The sequence below is a fragment of the Papaver somniferum genome, chromosome 11, assembly GCF_003573695.1.
Source record: "Papaver somniferum cultivar HN1 chromosome 11, ASM357369v1, whole genome shotgun sequence".
In the NCBI taxonomy this organism is placed as follows: Eukaryota; Viridiplantae; Streptophyta; class Magnoliopsida; order Ranunculales; family Papaveraceae; genus Papaver; species Papaver somniferum.
This window is the reverse complement of record NC_039368.1, coordinates 7,255,765-7,275,965: the sequence shown is the minus strand read 5'-3', so window position 1 is coordinate 7,275,965 and position 20,201 is coordinate 7,255,765. Positions and strand designations below refer to the sequence as shown.

Below are 20,201 nucleotides of genomic sequence, written 5' to 3'. Positions count from 1 at the left end.
AAACTACAAAAGGTTGAGTAAACTTACCAATATGATCTGCAAAGCCAAAGAAAGAGCAAACCTGAGACTCCATTCAATTATGTATTTTTGGGATATTTTCCTTCATCGTGGAGAATGAGAACGTTAAGTTTCCAGATTCAATTAATATAAACCACCCTAGACTGCATTCAATTACACGAAAAGGTGTACTCATGCTAATTAGAAGCGACGAATCTGGAGCATATGATTTATGAGATCTTAGAAAGTCGACACTACTGTAGAATGCTAAACAACCACTGACCACTAGACTAGATGTAGCACATCCATAGACAAATATGGAAAATGCAGGTGACTTGTGGGATCTTGTGGGATCTCAGCAAATTGTCGCATAGCTCTAAAATGCTAGACAATCACCAAAACTGTTTGGGGTTAGATCTGAATCTGAATTTTTTAAGGATGAAAAAACATGGGGGGCATTCCGAGAATCGAACTCGGGACCTCTCGCACCCAAAGCGAGAATCATACCACTAGACCAAATGCCCGATTTATACAGAAAACAGAACTTATTTATTATTAACGAAGTTAGAGGTCAACCTGAGCACAGCCTGTCAACTCATCAGGCATTCTGAAGTCAGTATGAGTAAACTAAGTATGCCCAATAAATTTCATATCTACCCCTGCTCAAATGTGCAACAAATTTAACAGGTTTTAAAACACTTTAAAAAGAGGTCTTGTCAACACACAGTATTATAAGGAGTTGCTACTATCTTCAGCCTAAGAGCTCAAAACAGAATTCAAAAAAAAGATCAAAGCCATAAAGTAAACTTGCATGTAATGCTAGTCTAAAAATATATGCAAAATAAACAGATCACTGGATTGAAGTCAAAGACAGAAAAAACTATAACGAAACTTCGTGTTTTCGGCCATAACAGCTGCAAGTATGCAATATCCAAACATACATGTTTCCTAACTGCTTCCCCGAAAGTTCATATAAATCTGAAAACCCAAATTCTAACCTGTATTTCTAATCAATAAATAGGGTTTATCTTGAAACTGAAAAATGAAACATTATTATTATTGGTAATCTACTCTAAATTCATGAATTTTTATTATTAGAATTTCAAACTCAAGTTCAATTGACAAAACAATATATTCGGTGAAGCTGTATATTACCAATATCATGATTAAATCAAGAGAAGATAAATTAAATCAAGAGAAAGAGATAAATATCTGATTTGAATTGCATATCAAAGAAGTTGGGGTTTATGGAAAGAATTAAGGTCATTTTCCAAAAGGTAAGCTTTGATTATCCCCTTCAATGAAGTGAAAATACGAGTATGTTAAGACTGAGTATGAAAATCTACCTTATATGGATTGTCTCCCAATCATTACAACATAATCACTCCCCGTCCACCCGTATGATTGTCTCCCACCATTATGATTGGGCCATATTTTCAATACCAATATGGATTTCAGGATTGCTTTCCAGGTTCCATATCTCAGCAGACACACACATATAATGAACCATTCACCCTCTTAAACACTCAATCTCAAATCGCAGAACTAATTTACATTTACCACTGCAAAATTATTATGTTCATGTGATGTGACTAATTTTCACTCGAACTGCTTATAACTTTTCATATGTTTCCTCAAAAGCATAAGCTAATATATACTAACAAACTCATAAAAGTTTCTGCAATATCTTCTACTCTATGTCACATTACCTGAAACAAGTTGCTGTCAAATCTCACCAAACCAGAGTTCAAACACTAAGTTTGCAGATTACAATCTTATGACAAACTATCCATTACTCCATCTGAACAATTAAAAGAAAACCAAGATTCACCACCGAACTATAAAGCATGGGGCCAAAACCTATCTTTCTATGATGTAGACTTGCAATCTCTCACAAGTCTTCATATAATACTTATCCACTGAGATAATATCAGGTCAGGTGATATAATACATATCCACTGAGATAATACCAGGTTAGGTGGTAGAGGTCCACAGGACTCCTCTCAGGACGAACTGATTAAACCCCCCTAAATCCTGAGCTATATCACAAACTTTTAAAAGGCATATTTGGGAAGTTTTGAACCAGAAACTAAGCAATCTTCCAAACCCCTAAAGGCATATTTGGGCACAGATTTGTATGTAATCTTACCTCTTACTAATTTCTCTAACAACAACGAATTGATTCCTAAATCGAGTAACTACTCTTCCACTATACTGTTTATTATGTGTGATATCACCAGGTCACAGAGAAATATTTATTCAACAGAGTGAGCGAGGTACAAAACTAACTTACAAGGTCAGTAGGGTGAACACCATGACATTCCAACTGCAGTGCAAGCAGAACTGAAGCAGCCTTTGCAAGAAGCAGAAGTGATTGTGCTTAACAAAGAGGAGGTAATTCAGCAATAACATCTGGTCCATACAAAGATAAGAATTCAGCAAGTGATTGGCTTCAATTGACTACATCAACTACATTTTCAGGAATAATGCCATTATCTCCTCCTCGCTCCCACTCTGTAGAGTTCTTATTTTCCAAAGAGAAAGATGAGAATATCCAGAAGTGATGTGCTGAGAAGAAATATCTGCACTAAAAACTAGGGTTTGTGGTTCAATTTGTTTTCCTACCCCTTGTTAAGGTCGAGAGATTAGAGTTAAGCATAGTATCTATCAAACATAGATGACAATGTAATTTCGGGATAAATTCCTTCACTGTGGAGAATGAAAACGTTATGCATGGTATCTATCAAAAATAGAACTTATTTAGTACCAAAAAAGTTAGAGGACAACCTGACCACCCCCTGTCAACTCATCAGGCATTATTAGGTGATACCCGGTGAAGATCAGTTCTATCCCTGCACATATGTTTAATAAACTAAACAGGTTTAAGAACATTTTAAAGAAGAGCTATCAACATGCAGTATTACAAGTTGTTGCTAATAACTCCTGCGCTAAGAGCTCAAAACAGATTTCCTTCAAAAATTCAAAGCCAGGAAATGCAAAATAAAGAGATCACTGCATAGAAGCAAGTATATGAAAACTATAAAAAAAATCTTGTTTTCGGCCATAACAGTTGCTAGGATTAGTGAGTATGTAATCTAAAGGTAGGATTTGATTATCCTCTTCTATGAAGTGAAAATAGGAGTATGTGAGAAAGGTAATATTTTAGTCCTAAATCGATGGTGAAGTTAAGAGTGAGTATGAAAATCCACCTTATATGGATTGTCTCTAAATCACTATAACATAATCCCTCCCCGTTCAACCACATGATTTTCTTCCAATCATTATGACTGACCCACATTTTCCAAAACGATACAACATACTTCAATCCACATAACTAATAATTACCACTGCAGGGTTATTGTGTTCACGTATCTATTCTTTGCTAGAAGTGCTTAAAACTTTTCATTTAATTTCCTCAAAAGCTTAAGCCGTAATATATTGTACAGAACCAATAGCTAGATTCTCGTGGTGGAGCTCATAAAAGCTTCTGCAATACTTTCTACTTTCTGTAACATTACCTGAAACAGGTTGCTCTCACATCTCACTTAAACCAGAGTTTAAAGTCTATGTTTGTAGATTACAATCTTTTGACAAACTATCCACTAGTCTACCTGAACAATTAAGAGAACCCTGTTATGCCTTGCATCTTATAGCCAAATTGGGAACCTAATTAGCAATCCACCACCGAATGACAAAAGAACTCGACCACAACCTACTTTTCTTTTATGTAGACTCCAAAATCTCCCACAACCACAAGTCTTAAAATAATATACTTCCACAGGGACATTGCCAGATCAGGTGCTACAGGTCTGCAGGGTCTCCTCTTGCAGAAGACACTACAAACTGATTAAACCCCCTAAACTCTAACCTATATCCAAAACTCTACAAAGGCATATCTGGACACAGTTTTGACCTAAAAACCAAGCTAATTTCCGAACCCCCAAGTAAATTAACTAACCCACTTACTAATTTCTCTAACAACAAGAATGAACTGATTACTAAATCGAGCAACTACTCTTCAATTGAATGCAGGAAATATTAAACATTTATTTAACAGAGCAAGCGAGGTATGAATGAACTTACAAGGTCTGGTTTGATAAGAATGGCCATCAGGGAGAAATCCATGGCATCTCAATTGCACTGTAAGCAGAAGCGAAGCAGCCTTTGCAAGAAGCTAAGAAATCCAGCAAGTGGATTTGTACTTTATTTTCAGGAATAATGTCATTATCTCCTCCTCTTTCCATTCTGTGGAGTTCTTGCTTTTGAAAGATCAGAGAAGTGATATTAAGCTGAGCAGAAATTCCTGCGACTAAAAACTAGGGTTTGGGGGTTTAATTTGCTTTTCTAACTCTTGATTAGGTCCAGAGATTTGAGTTCTGAGAGAGAAATCTGACTTCGGAATCAGTGGATCTTTCTACCTACCGTCGTCGAGGTTGAGAACCTGAGATACCTTTCGTCGTCAAGGTTGAGAACCTGAGAAATTTGAGTTCAAGCTTCTGAATCAGTGGTTACGGTTTTTACTTTAAATTCCAGAAAACCCAAAAGTTATAACACCGTCTAAATCTAAGGCATGTTTGTTTTGTTTCACTCAAAAAGGTGTTAGGATGCTAGAAAGGTATGAAATAACGTTTGACTAAATTAACCTAGTATTTTTAGGGGCGATCCAAAAACAACTAGGGGCCAACAATAAGATAAAATATGGTCATCCAAATCTAAATCGAAGCTAGTCCTTATCTCGCGTATTTCATAATGGCAAAATTGTCCTCCCACAATCAGTAGTAAAGTGTGTTAAAATTTAACCTCTGAATATACTCAATTTTCGAATTTTGGTACTACCACAATCGGCTGTTGAGGGGTGAATTTAGGTTTGAGGTTCTACCCGTCCTAGCTAGCCAAATGACCTCACTTTACCAAGAATAGTAAGAGAAATAGAGTTGTTTTTCCATTGTACCTTGTCCTTCTTTATATATAGACTTTATAAAAGCTCTTCCTTTTATGACATCATGTCATGTGTCCTAAACTTCTTTAATTATTATTAATGACATTCCTTCTCTAATAAAATCTTCTTCTTTCTTATTAATTCCTCTCTTGTCCTTCCCATCTAATAGACACTTTCTTGGTGGACTTGGGCTTTAGTCCTTAAGTCCCCATGTCTCATGTTGGGCTTGTCTCCCCTTGAAGGGCATACTAGCCCGGCTAAGGGAGTAATATTTATCATGTATCAACATTAGTCCCTGACTATTGGGTCAATTGTTAAATGACCCGATAGTCAAATCATCATGTACTCTCGATCTCCACGCTTCACAAACAGCGGGATAGTTGCTATATCACTTATGATGACACTTCCTCTATATATAAATGTTGTTCCTTACATTCGATTATCTTCCTCAAACACCTCGTTTTCTATTTTTGCTTCTTCCCGTAGGATACTTTATATAAATGGCTCATTCCCTTCATGGGTATGTTTTAACCTTAGCGCCTACTCCCGCGCTGGTCTTAATGTTCAAAGAGGAGGAACTGGAGCGCCTGTTGTTAGTGAAGGCCGAACACAGATTAGCGAAAAGGGACTCCATGCGTGTCCAGTTTGCGGAACGTCATGAAACGCATCAGGCGGATTAGAGGGATGGACACATGACATCTACCATTCAACATGCTTTAGATGACGCTATCACACCTCGGTATGCTGTCAATTCGCTTCTCATGGAATCCTCACTAATGACAGCAACTATAGATCATGTTATCGCTGATTGTCGTCCGTGTACCTCTGATCAAGTGACTTCGCGGCTCCCGGGGTACACCCTGTCTTTAGCGGTTGTCTCAGCGCTCGTAAACTTGCTCTATCCTAAAGATAAGCTCGCGTGTCTACTAGTGTTAAGAGCAGAGGTGGAGGTACTGGGGATTCTCAGGAGGACTCGTTTAGACAAAGCACGTAGGGAGTGTGATGAACATGAAAGCACTCTTGCGCTCGCTCGTAATGCAAGAGGTAATTATGCGGGATATCTGCAGATTAATAAGCTAGGCTAACTGGAAATTATCTCAGGCTGCCATTCAGTGTGACGAGGGGCGTTTAATGGCAGAAGTCGTGGATATGGACATTGCACGTTATCGTGAGCTAATAGTCGGTTAATGCTGCGTGTCGTTTTGAGGCGATTATTTTGCTAGCTTTTTCTTTCATGCATTAATTTTGGGATTCCGTCTCTTGTGCACTTATTTTTGATGTTAGTACTATTTATTGCTTATTTCTATTCTTCTCTTCCCTGTTGATACTTCCCCTACCCTTCTTGTGTTGTGGGTATTGCCCTGCTGGTCTTTGATCTCTGAGTCCCCAAGACTCATTTCAAGTTTGCCTTCCCTCTAGGGGGTACCTAGGTGCTGCCTGGGAGGGGCATCATCTCCTGTACTCCATGGTCAATGTAAATTGACACGTGTCTCCACGTGTAAAGAAAGAGACGGGGGTATGGATGGTAACTGCATCGTGAGTCACGCCCTTTACCTTTATATACAGTTCTTTGTCCCTAGTATGTTTACTAATTTCTTTTTAATTTCATTTCCTTCTTCTCTTGGTAAATCGTATCGCCTGCATGGCCAACTCTCTTCATGGGTATGCGTTATCTTTGGCGCCTGTTCCCATGTTGGTTTCGGTGAGATTCAGGCGCTGTGAATTGAAGCGACTTCTGCTTGTGAAGTCTGAAATCGAGGAACTTCGAAAGCAGAGGAAGGTGAATAGAGATGCCAAGCGCGAGAACTTTAGGTTATAGCATGAGGCATACCAGACTGCTCGGCAAGATGAACTATCAGGTCGCGTGCCATTGGAGATCCAGCGAGCGCTGGACGAGGCTACTACCGCTCGAGATGCAGCCAATCAATTATTCGCAGATTCTGCGATGCTGATGGTTACCATAGATCGCGTCATTTCCAATTGCCATCAGTGGATTTCCGATTAGATAACCTTACCGCTTCTTGGGCATATACTAACCTTGGCGGCTGTGTCTACGCTCGTACCTCACCCCTATCTTAAGGATGAGTTGGCGCGCTTATTAGTCTTAAAAGAAGAAGCGGGTTTGTTATGGACGCTTCGGTTAATTCGTCAAGATAAAGCTCGTAAAGATTATGATGACCATGAGGACACTCTTTCGCTTGCTCGTAAAGTCGGGGCTGAGGGTGAAGTTTTTCAAGACATCTATCATTTAGTGCATGAAGCTGATCAGGATCTTCGCTTGGCTACTGCCCAGTGTGATGATGGGAGTTTGATGGTGGAAGATTTGGATGCGGATATTACTTTTTATCGGGCATTAATGGCTGATTAAGTTGTGTGTCCCTCTGTAGGGTTGTCTTTTTATTTTAACGCTTGGTTACCCTTTTATGTTTGTTCTGAATCAGTATGAATAGTTTTTGCTTTTTAAGTTAGAGTGTTATTTTATTCCCTTTCTCTCCTCTTTCTCTCTTTTCTTTTTGAATGTGCTTACTCCCTCTCTCTCATGTTTTTTTTTGAGGAGGGTATGCGTACTCCCTCCCTCTTTTATGAGAGGGTTACCACTGATAAAAGAGGGTTGACGCCCGAGTAAAATGTGTTTACTCCCCCTTCTCTTTATTGAAAGTGTGTTGGTCGAGGTGGGCGTTTGTGAGACGCGCCTACTCCCCCTCTCTTTTATTAAAAGGGTGTTGGGTGGGGTGGGCATTAGTGAAACGCGCTTATTCCCCCCTTTGCGGGTGGGGTGGGGTGTAGTGAAACGCGCGTACTCCCCCTCTTTTTATTAAAAGGGTGTTGGGTGGGATGGGCGTTAGTGAAACACGCCTACTCCCCCCCCCCCCCCTCTCTTTTTATTGAAAGGTTGTTGGTTGGGGTGGGCGTTAGTGAAACGCGCCTACTCCCCCTCTTTTTGTTGAAAGGGTGTTGGGTGGGGTAAGTGGTAGTGAAACGCGCCTACTCCCCCCTCTTTTTATTGGAAGGGGGTCGGGTGGGGTGGGAATTAGTGAAACGCGCCTACTCCCCCCCTCCCCCTCCCTTTTTGTTGTTGAAGAGGTGTTAGGTTGGGTGGGCGTTAGTGAAACGCGCCTATTCTCCCCCTCTTATGGATTGGCCTTAGCATTTTCTTCTTAGATTTCAATCAGGCGCCTTTGGCCAACCTGAGACCTTTTGTAGATTTGTCAGTCTATCAGGTGCCTTTGGCCGACCTGAGACCTTTTGTAGATTTGTCAGTAGACCAGGCGTCTTTGTCCAACCTGGGACCTTTTGTAGATTTTTCAGTCGACTAGGCACCTTTGGTTAACCTGAGACCTTTTGTCGATTTTTCAGTCGATCAGGCGCCTTTGGATAACCTGAGACCTTTTGAAGGTTTGTCAATCGATTAGGCGCCTTTGGCTAACCTAAGACTTTTTGTAGATTTTACAGTCGATCAGGCGCCTTTGGCTAACCTGAGACCTTTTGTAGATTTGTCAGTCGATCAGGCGCACTTGGCTGACCTGAGACCTGTTGTAGATTCACATCACTTTTGATAACTTACTTTTATTGCTTGAAGCAGATGTTTATACATTGAGGGGTTCAGACATGGAATTTTTTCAACCATTTACCGTTGATGGGCGTTTTGACCTTGGTTCCGTCCATGCGCCTGAGCTTATAGTATCTGCTTTCTGCTACTTTTCTTATTTTGAATGGGCCTTCCCAATTAGCGGTAAATTTACCAGCAGTAGCGTTTCTTTGCACGTGAGGGGCGATTTTTAGTACCAGGTCGTCTGTCTTGAAGGTTCTCTCCTTCACACTTTGGTTATAGTAGTTGGATGCACGTTTCCTATAAGCTTCTGTGAATCGTTCCGCACGCGTTCTTCGTTCTTCTGTCGCATCCAGGTGGGAGAAACGACTTATCTCGTCTGGCATGTTGTGGCTGGCCATCGCTACTCTTGCGGATGGGATCTCTATTTGTGCCGGAAGTATCACGTCTTCTCCGTAGACTAGTGAATAGGGTGATGCCCCGGTGGAGCTATGCTTCGAGATTCTGTATGCCCAGAGTGCTAACGACAACTATTCGTGCCACTCCCTATAGTGATCATGCACTGTCCTGCTGAGGATTCGGATGAGCGTCTTGTTTTTCGCCTCAGCCTGCACATTTCTCTTTGGGTAAAAAGGGGTCGACGTATGAAGCCTTATGGTATATTGGCGGAGCATATCGAGTGCATCCTTATTTACAAAAGACTTGGCATTATCTTCCCTGATTATCATGGGCGTGCCGAACCTATAAATGATATGATCTTTGATGAACGCGTCCACGGTTGCTCCAGCGTAGTCCTTGAGAGGTATAGCTTCTACTCATTTCGACGCGCGCTCGGTAGCCGTTATTATGTATTTGTGGCTCTTTGATGACGTCGGGTTGATTGGTCCTATAAGATCAATCCCCCAGCTATGAAACGGCCACGACATCACTATGATGTGTAGCTGTGTGTGGGGCGCTTGGATCAGATTTCCATGCATTTGGCAGCTCAAGCATTTGCGGACATGTTCTGCGGTATCGCTTTCCATGGTTGGCCAGTAAAACCCACCTTCATAAAGCTGGAGGAACAGCTTCCGCATTCCTTGATGATCGGCGTCGTGTGACCGTGTCATTACCTCCGCTGCTTCATTATCTGATAGGCCTCGTAATATGGCCCCGTTGTAGCTCCTTCGATAAAGGATACCATCGTGTACGAAGAAACGTGCAGATTTCTTTTGTATGTTCGGAGCCGCTTGCCTTTCACTGGGCGACTTTCCATGTTGTATGAAATATGTGTAAGGTGCTAGACGCATTTATATATCTATTTTGTTCTCAATGTTCTGTATTGTTAGTGCTCGATTATGTAATAATAATGGCGTTTTATGTGTTTGTAGGTGTTTTTGGAAAATACGGCTCGAAAAGTTGATAAAGGCACCCGGAGGGCACAAGTTATTCGGACACGCAGTTTTAGATAAGGGGCACTCACTTACTAAGGGGCACCTATTTTTACTATTTACACCCCAGGGCGTCACATGCTAAGGGCACCCCCTACTCTAGATAAGGGGCACTCTTCTTCAACATTTCAAAAATGAATTTGGCGGGAAAAGAAGCTCTCAACCGTCAGAATTAGGTTTTATGATTTGGGCATGTTTTTGGGAGACTAAAGGACTGGAATTAATTAGGTTTGTTCTAATGGAGTAAACAGGGTTGGTAGTGGTGTTCATTTCGATTGGAATTGATTATATCAACGGTTGGGAGGTAAACAAAATTTTTGGTCGGGATTGTTCATCTTCTCCGCCAAAGTCACCTGGTTATGATTTGGAAGAGCTTTCTATTGGACTTTCTCATGGTTTCGGGTTGGTTTAGGCCTGTTTCGAAAAAACAGGCTTGGTAATGGACATTGAATCGAAGAAACAGAGTTATCCATGAAGTTTTGGAAAATCATAGAAGTAAGGTTTCACGGTTTTTCTTTTCCTTCTCTGTCCCGAGTGCAGCTGATGTTTGCGTGTGGGAAGAAGCAGTTGGTCGCGATTTAAAGGTGCTAGGAACGTTTTTGGAGTGTGTAAACACAAGTCAGTTGCGTGAGGAGTTGAAATAGCAAATAAAATCCTGTATCTTGCATGGAAGTAAAAGAAATAGTTTTGGTTGATTTCCGACATTATATGGAGTTATGAGGATTTATTCTTGGTTCAATTGGGTATATAAAGGCTGCTGGAACCACAGAAGAGGGATGGAGAGTTAGGGGAAGAAACAGAGCGTAGAATAGGAAGTTGCAGAGTTTCTCTGCTGCTGCATGAAGAAGAAAACATGAAGAGCATTGCACTATCCAAGACAGTCGTAAACCACTGTCGTATATCCCTTCAATTGCAACAGTTTTTCAGCGACTGCACAACAGTCACTGCTGCACTTTCCTTTCATCGTTCCTAGCAACAATTGATCTGCAACGTTTATTTGCGTTGCAGTTTTCTGTTTTATTGTATTTTCACCTCTTGAATTGTAAGCACTTTTGCGCAATGAAAAAATTTATTTTGAGCGTCTTTCCAACATGAGGAGTTAAACCCAACATTGGGACAACGGAGGAAGCTGGATTTCATTATTGGGGTAACTTAATTAATTGTTTATTACTATTTGCATTGATTTTTAATGAATTATAGCTTCCGCCTCATACGGCTACTCTCGGGATGGAGGTAGGCCCAGGCTTGTGCGGTTAAGGTTGTTGTACACTACTCAAACAAAACAATCACGGGGTCCAGAAAAATTCTGCCATCGGATTTCTATTAACTACTTGTGACTTTGTTTGATGGAGCATGCTTAGTTCTAGGTAGTTTTGATGCGCCATGCTTATGACCTACGTGTAATATTTTATGAAATCTACTTTGGCAAATAATAGAGTTGATATTTCCTTTGTTTTGAGCTATAAATGTATAGAATTAATTTTTGAACCCCATGAACATGAAAAACAGTGGAATCCTGAGTCCCAGCCTCTCTTCATCCGGTCACCATATTTGTATATATTTTCCTTATTTTCTTTTAAAATCTTAAAACAAATTCTCAAAAAGTCTGAGTGAACGAAAACCTTCTTACCACTATATAAAATATCATCGTAAGGATGTCTCCAATCTACTCCCTTGGATGTACATACCTCTGCCGGTTGTGGTGGAGACTGACAGTCAGCGCAACTGTCTTGGAGGGATGCTGCTTGTGCGGACATGCTTGGCCAGTATACCCCTAATCTCTGATGTTTTAGGTACAGGTGAAAGGAGCCAGTTTTTCCACAAGTCTCCGTGTGCAATTCCTGGAGTAATTTCTCTGCCTCCCTCTTATTCACGCACCTTGCGAGTGATCTTCCGGCAACTCTATAGTATAACGCCCCTTGGATCATTACAAACGGTTTCAAGGCCTGGTGGGCATTACCCAATCTTCGTCCATCCTGGTAAGGTCTTCGATATATACTCTCCTCCAGTCGTCTGCCTCTTCGAATGCCAAATCCTCTTTCCATGTGCTGGGTAGGTCTTTTCTCCGTATTGTGCTGGGTAGGTCTTTTCTCCGTATTGTGACCATACCCTCTTCTTTACCGTTTAATTGCACTTCGCTTGCTAAGGTTTCCAAGACGTCTACGTGTTTATTCCCACATCTGGCAGTATGGTCGAGTGTTGATCCTGTTTGATTCATCAACCTTTGAGCCTCTTCCCGGTAATGGTTCTTTGACGTATAAGTCACCATTCACTTGATTTGTCACGAGCTTTAAATCGCCTTTAACATCCACGCTTCCCATAATGAGTTCCTTAGGCATTCGGAGTCCTAGGATTAATGCTTCATACTCGGCGACGTTATTAATGCATGGGAAATCCAGTTTAAACGAATATCAGAGTAACTCGCCATGTGGGGCTTCAAACACTACTCCGTCTCCTCCGACGGTGCCGTATGACGACCCATCAAAGAACATGGTCCAAGGTTTGTCAGTATCCGCGACTTCTACCTCTCCAGGTAAGTATCCATGTACCTCATCGTCCACTTCTCCTGGAAACATAGTCATTAAATCGGCGATCACCTGTCCTCTATCTGCTTTGGGTTGTTGATATTTGTGTTCGAATCCAGACAGTTGTAGAAGCCATCGAGCAGTCCTTTCGGCTAGGACAGGTTTGGACGCCAGATAAGTTATGGGGTTTACCGCGGCTACCACGATGGTCTCATGTCTCAAGAGATAGGGTATCAGTTTCTGTGTTGCGTAGATAAAGGGTAGGCATGCTTGCTCCATGCGCGGATATCTCAGCTCTGCATCCCTTAGGACTCTACTGACATAATAAATAGGTGATAGCTCTTCTCCTCCCATGTCTTGTGCCAGGACTGCACCTATCACCGAATTGGTGAACGCCGTGTAAAGGTAGAGGGGAGCTCCTTTAATCGGCAGCTTGAGAACCTTAGGACTGACAAGGCATTGCTTCAATTTTTTGAATGGGCGCATTGTATCTCTCCCCATACAAAAGACACTCCCTTCTTTATTAAAGGGAGTAACACAGTCATTAGTTGCGCTAAACTCGGTATGGAGCGTCGTATGTACGATATCCGTCTAATGAAGGCTTGTAGTTCCTTTGCATTTGTTGGGGGCGCCATAGTCATGATTGCCTCGAATTTACTCGGGTCTACCTGGATTCCTTCGTTGGTTACCACAATGCCTAAGAACTTTCCCGATTCCACGCCGAAGGCGCACTTGAGAGGATTCATTTTGAGCTTGAACTTCCTGCACCTTTCGAAAGCCGTCTTTAGGTGGGAGACGTGGTTTTCAGTTGCTTGCATCTTTACCACGATATCATCAACGTAAACTTCTACTGTTTGATGTAATAAATCATGGAATATGGAGGTCATAGCACGCTGGTACGTGGCGCCCGCATTTTTCAGGCCAAATGGCATTTCTACGTAGTAGAAATTTCCATATGAAGTTTGGAACGACGAATCCATTTTTATCTGGTTATATCCGCTGAAGTCATCCATGAAGGAGAATCGCCAATTCCCTCCCCCCACCCCCACCCCGTCACGTCTAGCGTCATATCGATATTAGGCAAGGGAAAGTAGTCTTTTGGGCACGTTCGGTTTAGATCCCTATAGTCAACGCAGCACCTGATCTTTCCATTTTTCTTCGTCACAGGCACAATATTGGCTAACCAGGTCGTATGTTGGATGGGTTTGATGAATTTAGACTTCAGTAAGCGCTTCACCTCTTCCTTTATTGCAAGAGTTGTGGCCCTGGGGAACTCCCTACTCCTTTGATTTACTGGTTTGAACTCAGGTGACAATCCGAGGGTGTGAGCTACGATCTCGCTATCGAGTCCTGGCATCTCATCGTAGTCAAAGGTGAAAACATCTTTGTAGTCTCTCAATAGAATGGTTAGTGCTTCCCTTTCTTCATCGTCCAAGATTTTGCTTATCATGAAAGGGCACTTGTCTCCTTCTGTCCCTACATCAATTTCTTATATTCCACCCATGGCGAGGTCTATGGGCGTTTGTTATTCTGTGGTTCTAGTAGTTGCGTCTGTAAGCTGATCTCGCAATTCCTCATCATCAACCATGCTATAGTGTAGCTCGGCCAAGCCTTGTTCTGCACTTTCAGAGGGAGCTTCTGTTTCGTTTCTTGATATTTCTGCGCAATCTTGTTCATCTGCGGTCACTCCTTCAGTTAATTGCTATAATCGATATACATATCCCCCATCTGGCTTAGAGAAGCGCTGGAACCTGGGCTGTTCCTCTTTCTTCCTCTTTCTTTCGTCGGGGAATACCATCCTGGATGGGATAAACACGGACTTTGCTGGCTTCGGTTCTTCTTCTTTTTTTTTTCCATTTAGGTAACGGGATAAGTTGCACTTCGGGTACTTCATCTGCTTCTTTTGGTTCGTCATAGCGCCTGCCATGTAAGCTTCCTCTGGGTCAAAAGGATTGCTAGTGGCTGGAATCCGGTACTCCTTTCCTCCTATGTTAGTCTTGATCCATTGGTGGTACGTTGACGCCACAACCTTGTGATGGAGTATCCAACCTCGCCAAAGCAATACGTGGAACGTGGTGTCATCTTCTAGTACATAAAATGGTGTGGGCGCTCGGATAGGGCCGATCTTCATGACCAGGTTAATGATCCCAATAGATTTCTGATCATGTCCTCCGAATCCTTTCACTGTTGTGACTCGCATTCTGATCGCGGATCTTTGCACACCTAGGATGTCTAACGTATGCATAGAAATTAAGTTTAGGGACGCGCCTCCATCTATAAAAGCTTTTTTTAGCGGTTGCTTGTTAATGTACGTTGTCAAGTATAAGGGACTAAGGTGCTCCCCTGGGTAGCATATATCTTCGTCTGTGAACACGATCGCCTCTTTGGGAAGGATACCACATGGCTTTCTTGCCGCTATACCCCTGGATGCTTCTTTGATTTGATTTTTACTGAAACCGAGGGAGTCAAAGAACTGTTGAGCCAACACCGTTTTGACAAACTGATATATGCCTTCCGTATTCTTGAACGCTGGGCACCCTGTCTCGGCTTCACATGCTTCCTCATTATCTTCCCAAGGCCTCCAAACATCCCCGCTTGGATCATGGGAGAACATCATGACTTGGTGCTGGACCGCCTTACCATTCTCTGGTTTACCCATCTCGATTTCGCCTATATCCAGCTTTTTCTGGAACAGTCTCCTCAGATTGTAGCAGTCGATTGTAGGGTGTTGTATCCTTCGGTGGAAGTGACAGTACCTGGCGTCGTTTTTGTCAATGGTACTGAGGTCCGTCTTTGTTGGCGACAGTTGAGTTTCTTGATTTGCTATCCACTGCTCCAACAGACCTACGATATGTTCCTTGTTGCATGGTAGGGGCGGAGGAAGCGACTGGATATTCCAACCTTCTCGGTTATTATTGGCGCGTGTGTTTCTTGGTACGGTTGATACAGTGTTAACTGTGTTGCGCCAGACATAATCTGACTTGTACTCCTCAACCCAATCGACGATTCTTTCCGCCGCTTCTTCTCTACACCATTTTTTCAGATCCGAACGAGCGTTACGAATCGGGTTTGTAACGGTTAACCGTTACGAAAAGGGGTGCTACAAATTTTTTGCAACAGCCAATGTAACAGCTGAGATCCGTTACTACTGGCATACTCGTAACATGTGATAGACGATACGAATTTATTTAGTAACAGGATGTGTAACACGTAAGCCATTACGAATTTTTTTGTAACTGTGAAAAAATTACTGCAGGTCAATATTGACCTGGTCAAAATGACCAATTTCTGACCATGTCAAGGTTGAACGGCAGCTCATTGTCGGCCGAAATACACCGGAATTCCAAATAACCACCTGCATACACCTTTCATTTTATCCTCCACAATCATCAATATTTTCTTCAATCAAATTCATCTCACTTTCAATTAATTCTTATCACAATCAAATGGATTCATACAAAGGATTCATACAAAAAAGAACTTAAATTTTTCTAAGTACAAATTTTATTTGTTAAGTATCAAATACTAACGGATATACACTAAGTATCAGTTCATAGAAATTCCTATGTTCACAAATTCATCTAACTTAGAATGTACATAGAAACTTACTGCAACCTAATGTCTGCCTTGTTCTCCAACCTTTTTGCTCCAAACTTGTTGCAGCAGAGAATCATCCAATTAATCTGCAAACACAAAAAAATATATATTTAGATGGACGTATGCACAGAAAAATCAGCCCTCAGTTATGAGGTTACTGCTGCAAGTAAGACAAGTGGAGCAGGCAACTTACAATCTCAGATGACAAATCAGCCCCTTCATCCCTTGCTTTAAGTTCATAACTCCAATCCATACTGCATGAAACGAACCAAAAACATACATAAGCATACCAACCCTAAAAGCAGTCAAAACATACTGATGAAATTACACAATAATATCAATTGGAGCTGTCATAATTTCACTCTCTGAATACCAACATACTACATGAATAATGAGATATACTTACAAGAGCTGTCGTCATTTCACTCTCTGAATCATAAGCATATAAACAACCTATGTTAAAATCAGACAAAACTAAGATGTTATACCACATAGGGATGAAATTACAAAAAAATATCAATTGGGGATAAGAACAATGCTAAATACTTACAGTGGGGCTGTAGGGCTATCTTCTCATTCTCAGGAACCTTCTGCAGCATTTGAGACACATTTGTTGTAGGGCTACTTACTTTTCCAACCTTTACTTGCACTGGATCAGTTAGGTACTCCTGTAATACAAGCTCATTAGCACAAATGATTGTCTTTTGAAGAAAAATCATTTTATACATGGTCATATGAGCACAAGTGTACTTTCCAAATCTTTACCTGTGCAAGGGCTTCAATTTCTACAGGCATAGTTGCACTAAACAACAATGTTTGGTGCTCTATGGGAAGATTCTGCATCACCTGAAAGCCAAAAAGTAACCAATAAATGGTATGTACTATTACATACAAGCAAAGACTCTTAAGCAAAGAATCCCAAGTTTCAAACTGAGCTCTTTGTTATCAAACCTTGGTGCCATATAGGAGTCGCCCTTGTTAACCTGCAAGCTTCAGTTTAGTAGTATGTTAAGTGTAATAAGTGCATCCTCCAAGATCTTTGCTCATCTTCAGTCAGAACCTGCAAAATGAGAACAGGTTGAAACCCTTAAATTAGTTCTCTACACCAAAATCACTTGAACGATCAAGCAAGTCAAGCATAAAAAGAGAACAGCCTTCGGGTAAGTCCTACACATTGCAAGAGCCAGAGCGTATTCCCACCAGCGAACAAGCTGTAAATATTCATGATCCCTTTGCTAAATTTAAAACTAAATACATTAAGTCAATATCTTACATCACAGAGCATTGAGCCAGTGTACCTGTGTCAATGCCACGCTACTTGACAATGTTCTTGGCATGCAAGAGAAAACAGCTAGCCGTGCAATACTTTGATACATATTCCAGTATTAGTAGACCAACGAGTAAATATTTATCTAACCACAGCTCTAAACCAATGATGTTCAATTAGCTTGCATGTGAAAAATTCTTGCGGTACCAGGTGAAGTTGCAGTATAACCTTCGAAAGAATGGTGTAAAAAATAAAATGGAAATCTGCAGTCGCAAACACCAAAATGATCACAAACCTACAAAGGAACAGTAGATCACACAACAACAATTTGACAATGAGGTTCCTTTCCCAATGCTGACATTCCCATACTGTTCCGTACAAAAATTAGTAGTCTGAAAACAGAAACGCTAAACCATTGAGAGCCATCATAAGTTAAAGCAGATTACCTGTGCTTTCTGCAGTAATGTCATCTTCGAATCTCCAAAGCTCGGCTCTCTCTGCCCAATACTTTCTATACTTGAGAGCCTATTGTCACAAAATAAAAATCTTAGAGATGGAAGTCTAAACCAACAACAGTCTTGTCTCCGAAGCTCGGCCTTCTCTCCCCAAAACTTTCCAGCACTGAAAAAAGTGTTGAATGCATCATCTCCTATGCCGACTGTCTTGTCACTAGGCATTTGGCCATCAGGCTGCAACAAAAAAAACACGAAGAGTTTATTGAGTAATATGCTTAATTGCCAAAAGCACCGCATAATATCAAATCAAATCATACAAACAATATTAACCCAACATGTGTAGATCAAAATCGTCTTGTTTCAAAGAAGAGAAAAGTCTCTGTCATACAAATGATATTTAACTTGAAACAAAAAATGATGATATCTCCAAAAAAAGAAAAATGATAAAGCAAGAAAATGTTATACTAAAAATTCGCACATATATAAAGTTTATAAAAAAAAAAACTCACATATATAACCCGTATACCAACACACAAAAGAAAGATCTAAACGATTGATTTGGGGGGTATGGGAAGAAATGTTACCAGCAACAACAGAACATCCTCCTGTGAGCTCTACCTCTAGGATTCTTATTCTTGGATTGTTTAGTTACCTTTGAAGACTTCTGCCTGCAACACCAATTTCAGTTATCTAGAACATCACCACCAGTTCTTACTATCACTAGCAGCAACACCTTTTCCATCTCCTCTTTAATCCTTGCAAATTCAATTCATAACCCAACTGATCCTTCTTTGCTTTATATCTCTGTATCTCAAAACTTTCATAACCCAATGCCCTAACACACCTTTTCCCTAGACAGCAAAAGCGACAACTCAGTTTTCTTCAATTCGGCACCAACAAAACCATTAGCAGCTCATTTCTTCATCCATGTTCAGCACCGCGATTTGATTTCAACTCAAATCAACCATCAAATCTGAACCAAACCCGTGAAATCAACTCCAATTACAGCAGTAACCCCTTTCTTCTTCTTCGTGAAGCCACGACTAGCAGATGGAAACATTCCCATTTCTTCCTTTACTGATTCTTGTAACCACAGCTTAAATCATCATCATCTTCTTCTCCAACATCACCAGAACCATCAAGATAAAACCCTAACTCAATTAACAACAGCAATCTTGAGCTTCACCCCAAAGGTGGTGAAAAAAAACAGACGATTTAACCCTAAATAGAAAAAAAATTACACAGATCGAAACTTTCATAAGACTCTAATCTCTTAACAGATTGAAACTGATCTTGAATATCGATTAACGGATCGATTAACAGATGAAACCCAATCTCTTCAGGGGAGGCGATGAGAAGAGCTGAAGGGGAAGAAGAGAAAGAGAAAAGGAAAAGAAAAATGTGTTATCCTCGATGAGATGGGTAGAAAATATCTCTCAGGGAGGAAATATCCTCTGGTATAACTAATGTTGGGTGGAAAAATATGGCACACGGTAGAATGGCACACGCGCAAAAATACACCTGTTACTGCTCTAGTGTGCCCAAGCGTGTGAATAGCACACTCAAAATATCATCGTGTTACGATTCGTAACATCTATAGCCTGTTACGAATTATGAAAAAACTTTCGTAACGTCTATTTGTAACATGAAAATTTGTAACGGCTGCTGGGCCGTGATGAATTTCAGTTGCGAATCTTGGAAAATAGTGTAGTGCTTCTATCTCAACGAACGTGGGGAGGCGGAAATTGACCAGGATTTTCTTAAAGGAAGGAGTCATTCCCCGCATACATATTTCCACTAGCGCCTCCTCCTTAACGTCTTCGTGGCAATCTAGAGTGAGCAGTCGGAACCTGGTGATGTGTTTTCCTATTTCTTCCCCTGGGCGCTGGTTGCATTTGCTTAGATCTATGGTTGTAACCTTTCTTTTTGTTGAATAAAAATTTCTGGGGAAAAGAGTGGACATGGTTGACCATGAGTTAATGCTTCTCGGCTTTAGTTTATCGTACCAGGTAAACGTTGTATCAGTTAGCGACTTTGGAAATTCCCTTAGACATAGTTTTCCGTCGGTTGCACGGCCATTCATGGTAGACAGAAATCGACTAAGGTGTTCCCTCGCATTTCCTTTCCCTTCGTAGACTTTGAACTTTGGTGAAATATAGTCCTCCGAGTATTGATACTCTGTAATTTCCGAGGACTAGGGGCTAGCCATGAAATCGTAATTATCTTGTTTGACAATTATGTAGTTCATTTCCAAGTACTTAGTTATCACTTCTTGCCCCATGGCTATATGTTCTTTCTTTTCTTCTATAACATCCGCCGCATCTTTAGCATTCTTCTCGGCATTCGCTACCTTCATGAGTTTTCTCAATTCTTGCTCTCTTTGTACGTGGTTTTCCAATTCCTCCTGCATCTCTTTGAGGGAAGGTTGGGCGAGTGGTGTT

The 20,201-nt window shown here is 41.1% G+C and overlaps 1 long non-coding RNA gene and 1 other non-coding gene across 4 annotated transcripts; both read right to left on the bottom strand.

Annotated features, from left to right (window-relative positions):
• Nucleotides 1–449: 449 nt before the first annotated feature.
• On the bottom strand, nucleotides 450–521 carry TRNAP-UGG. The gene has a single exon. It is a non-coding gene; the product is annotated as a tRNA-Pro (tRNA).
• Nucleotides 522–15,862: 15,341 nt separating this feature from the next.
• On the bottom strand, nucleotides 15,863–19,132 carry LOC113323669. 3 transcript variants are annotated; one of them, XR_003347762.1, is made up of 9 exons: nucleotides 18,345–19,132; nucleotides 17,752–17,994; nucleotides 17,337–17,600; nucleotides 16,990–17,098; nucleotides 16,804–16,884; nucleotides 16,589–16,706; nucleotides 16,445–16,491; nucleotides 16,232–16,292; nucleotides 15,863–16,124 (listed from the first exon to the last, which is right to left on the bottom strand). It is a non-coding gene; the product is annotated as an uncharacterized LOC113323669 (long non-coding RNA). The 3 variants fall into 3 exon arrangements; XR_003347761.1 differs by having other exon boundaries at nucleotides 17,337–17,568; XR_003347763.1 differs by having other exon boundaries at nucleotides 17,337–17,568; nucleotides 18,413–19,132.
• Between the last annotated feature and the right edge of the window lie 1,069 nt (nucleotides 19,133–20,201).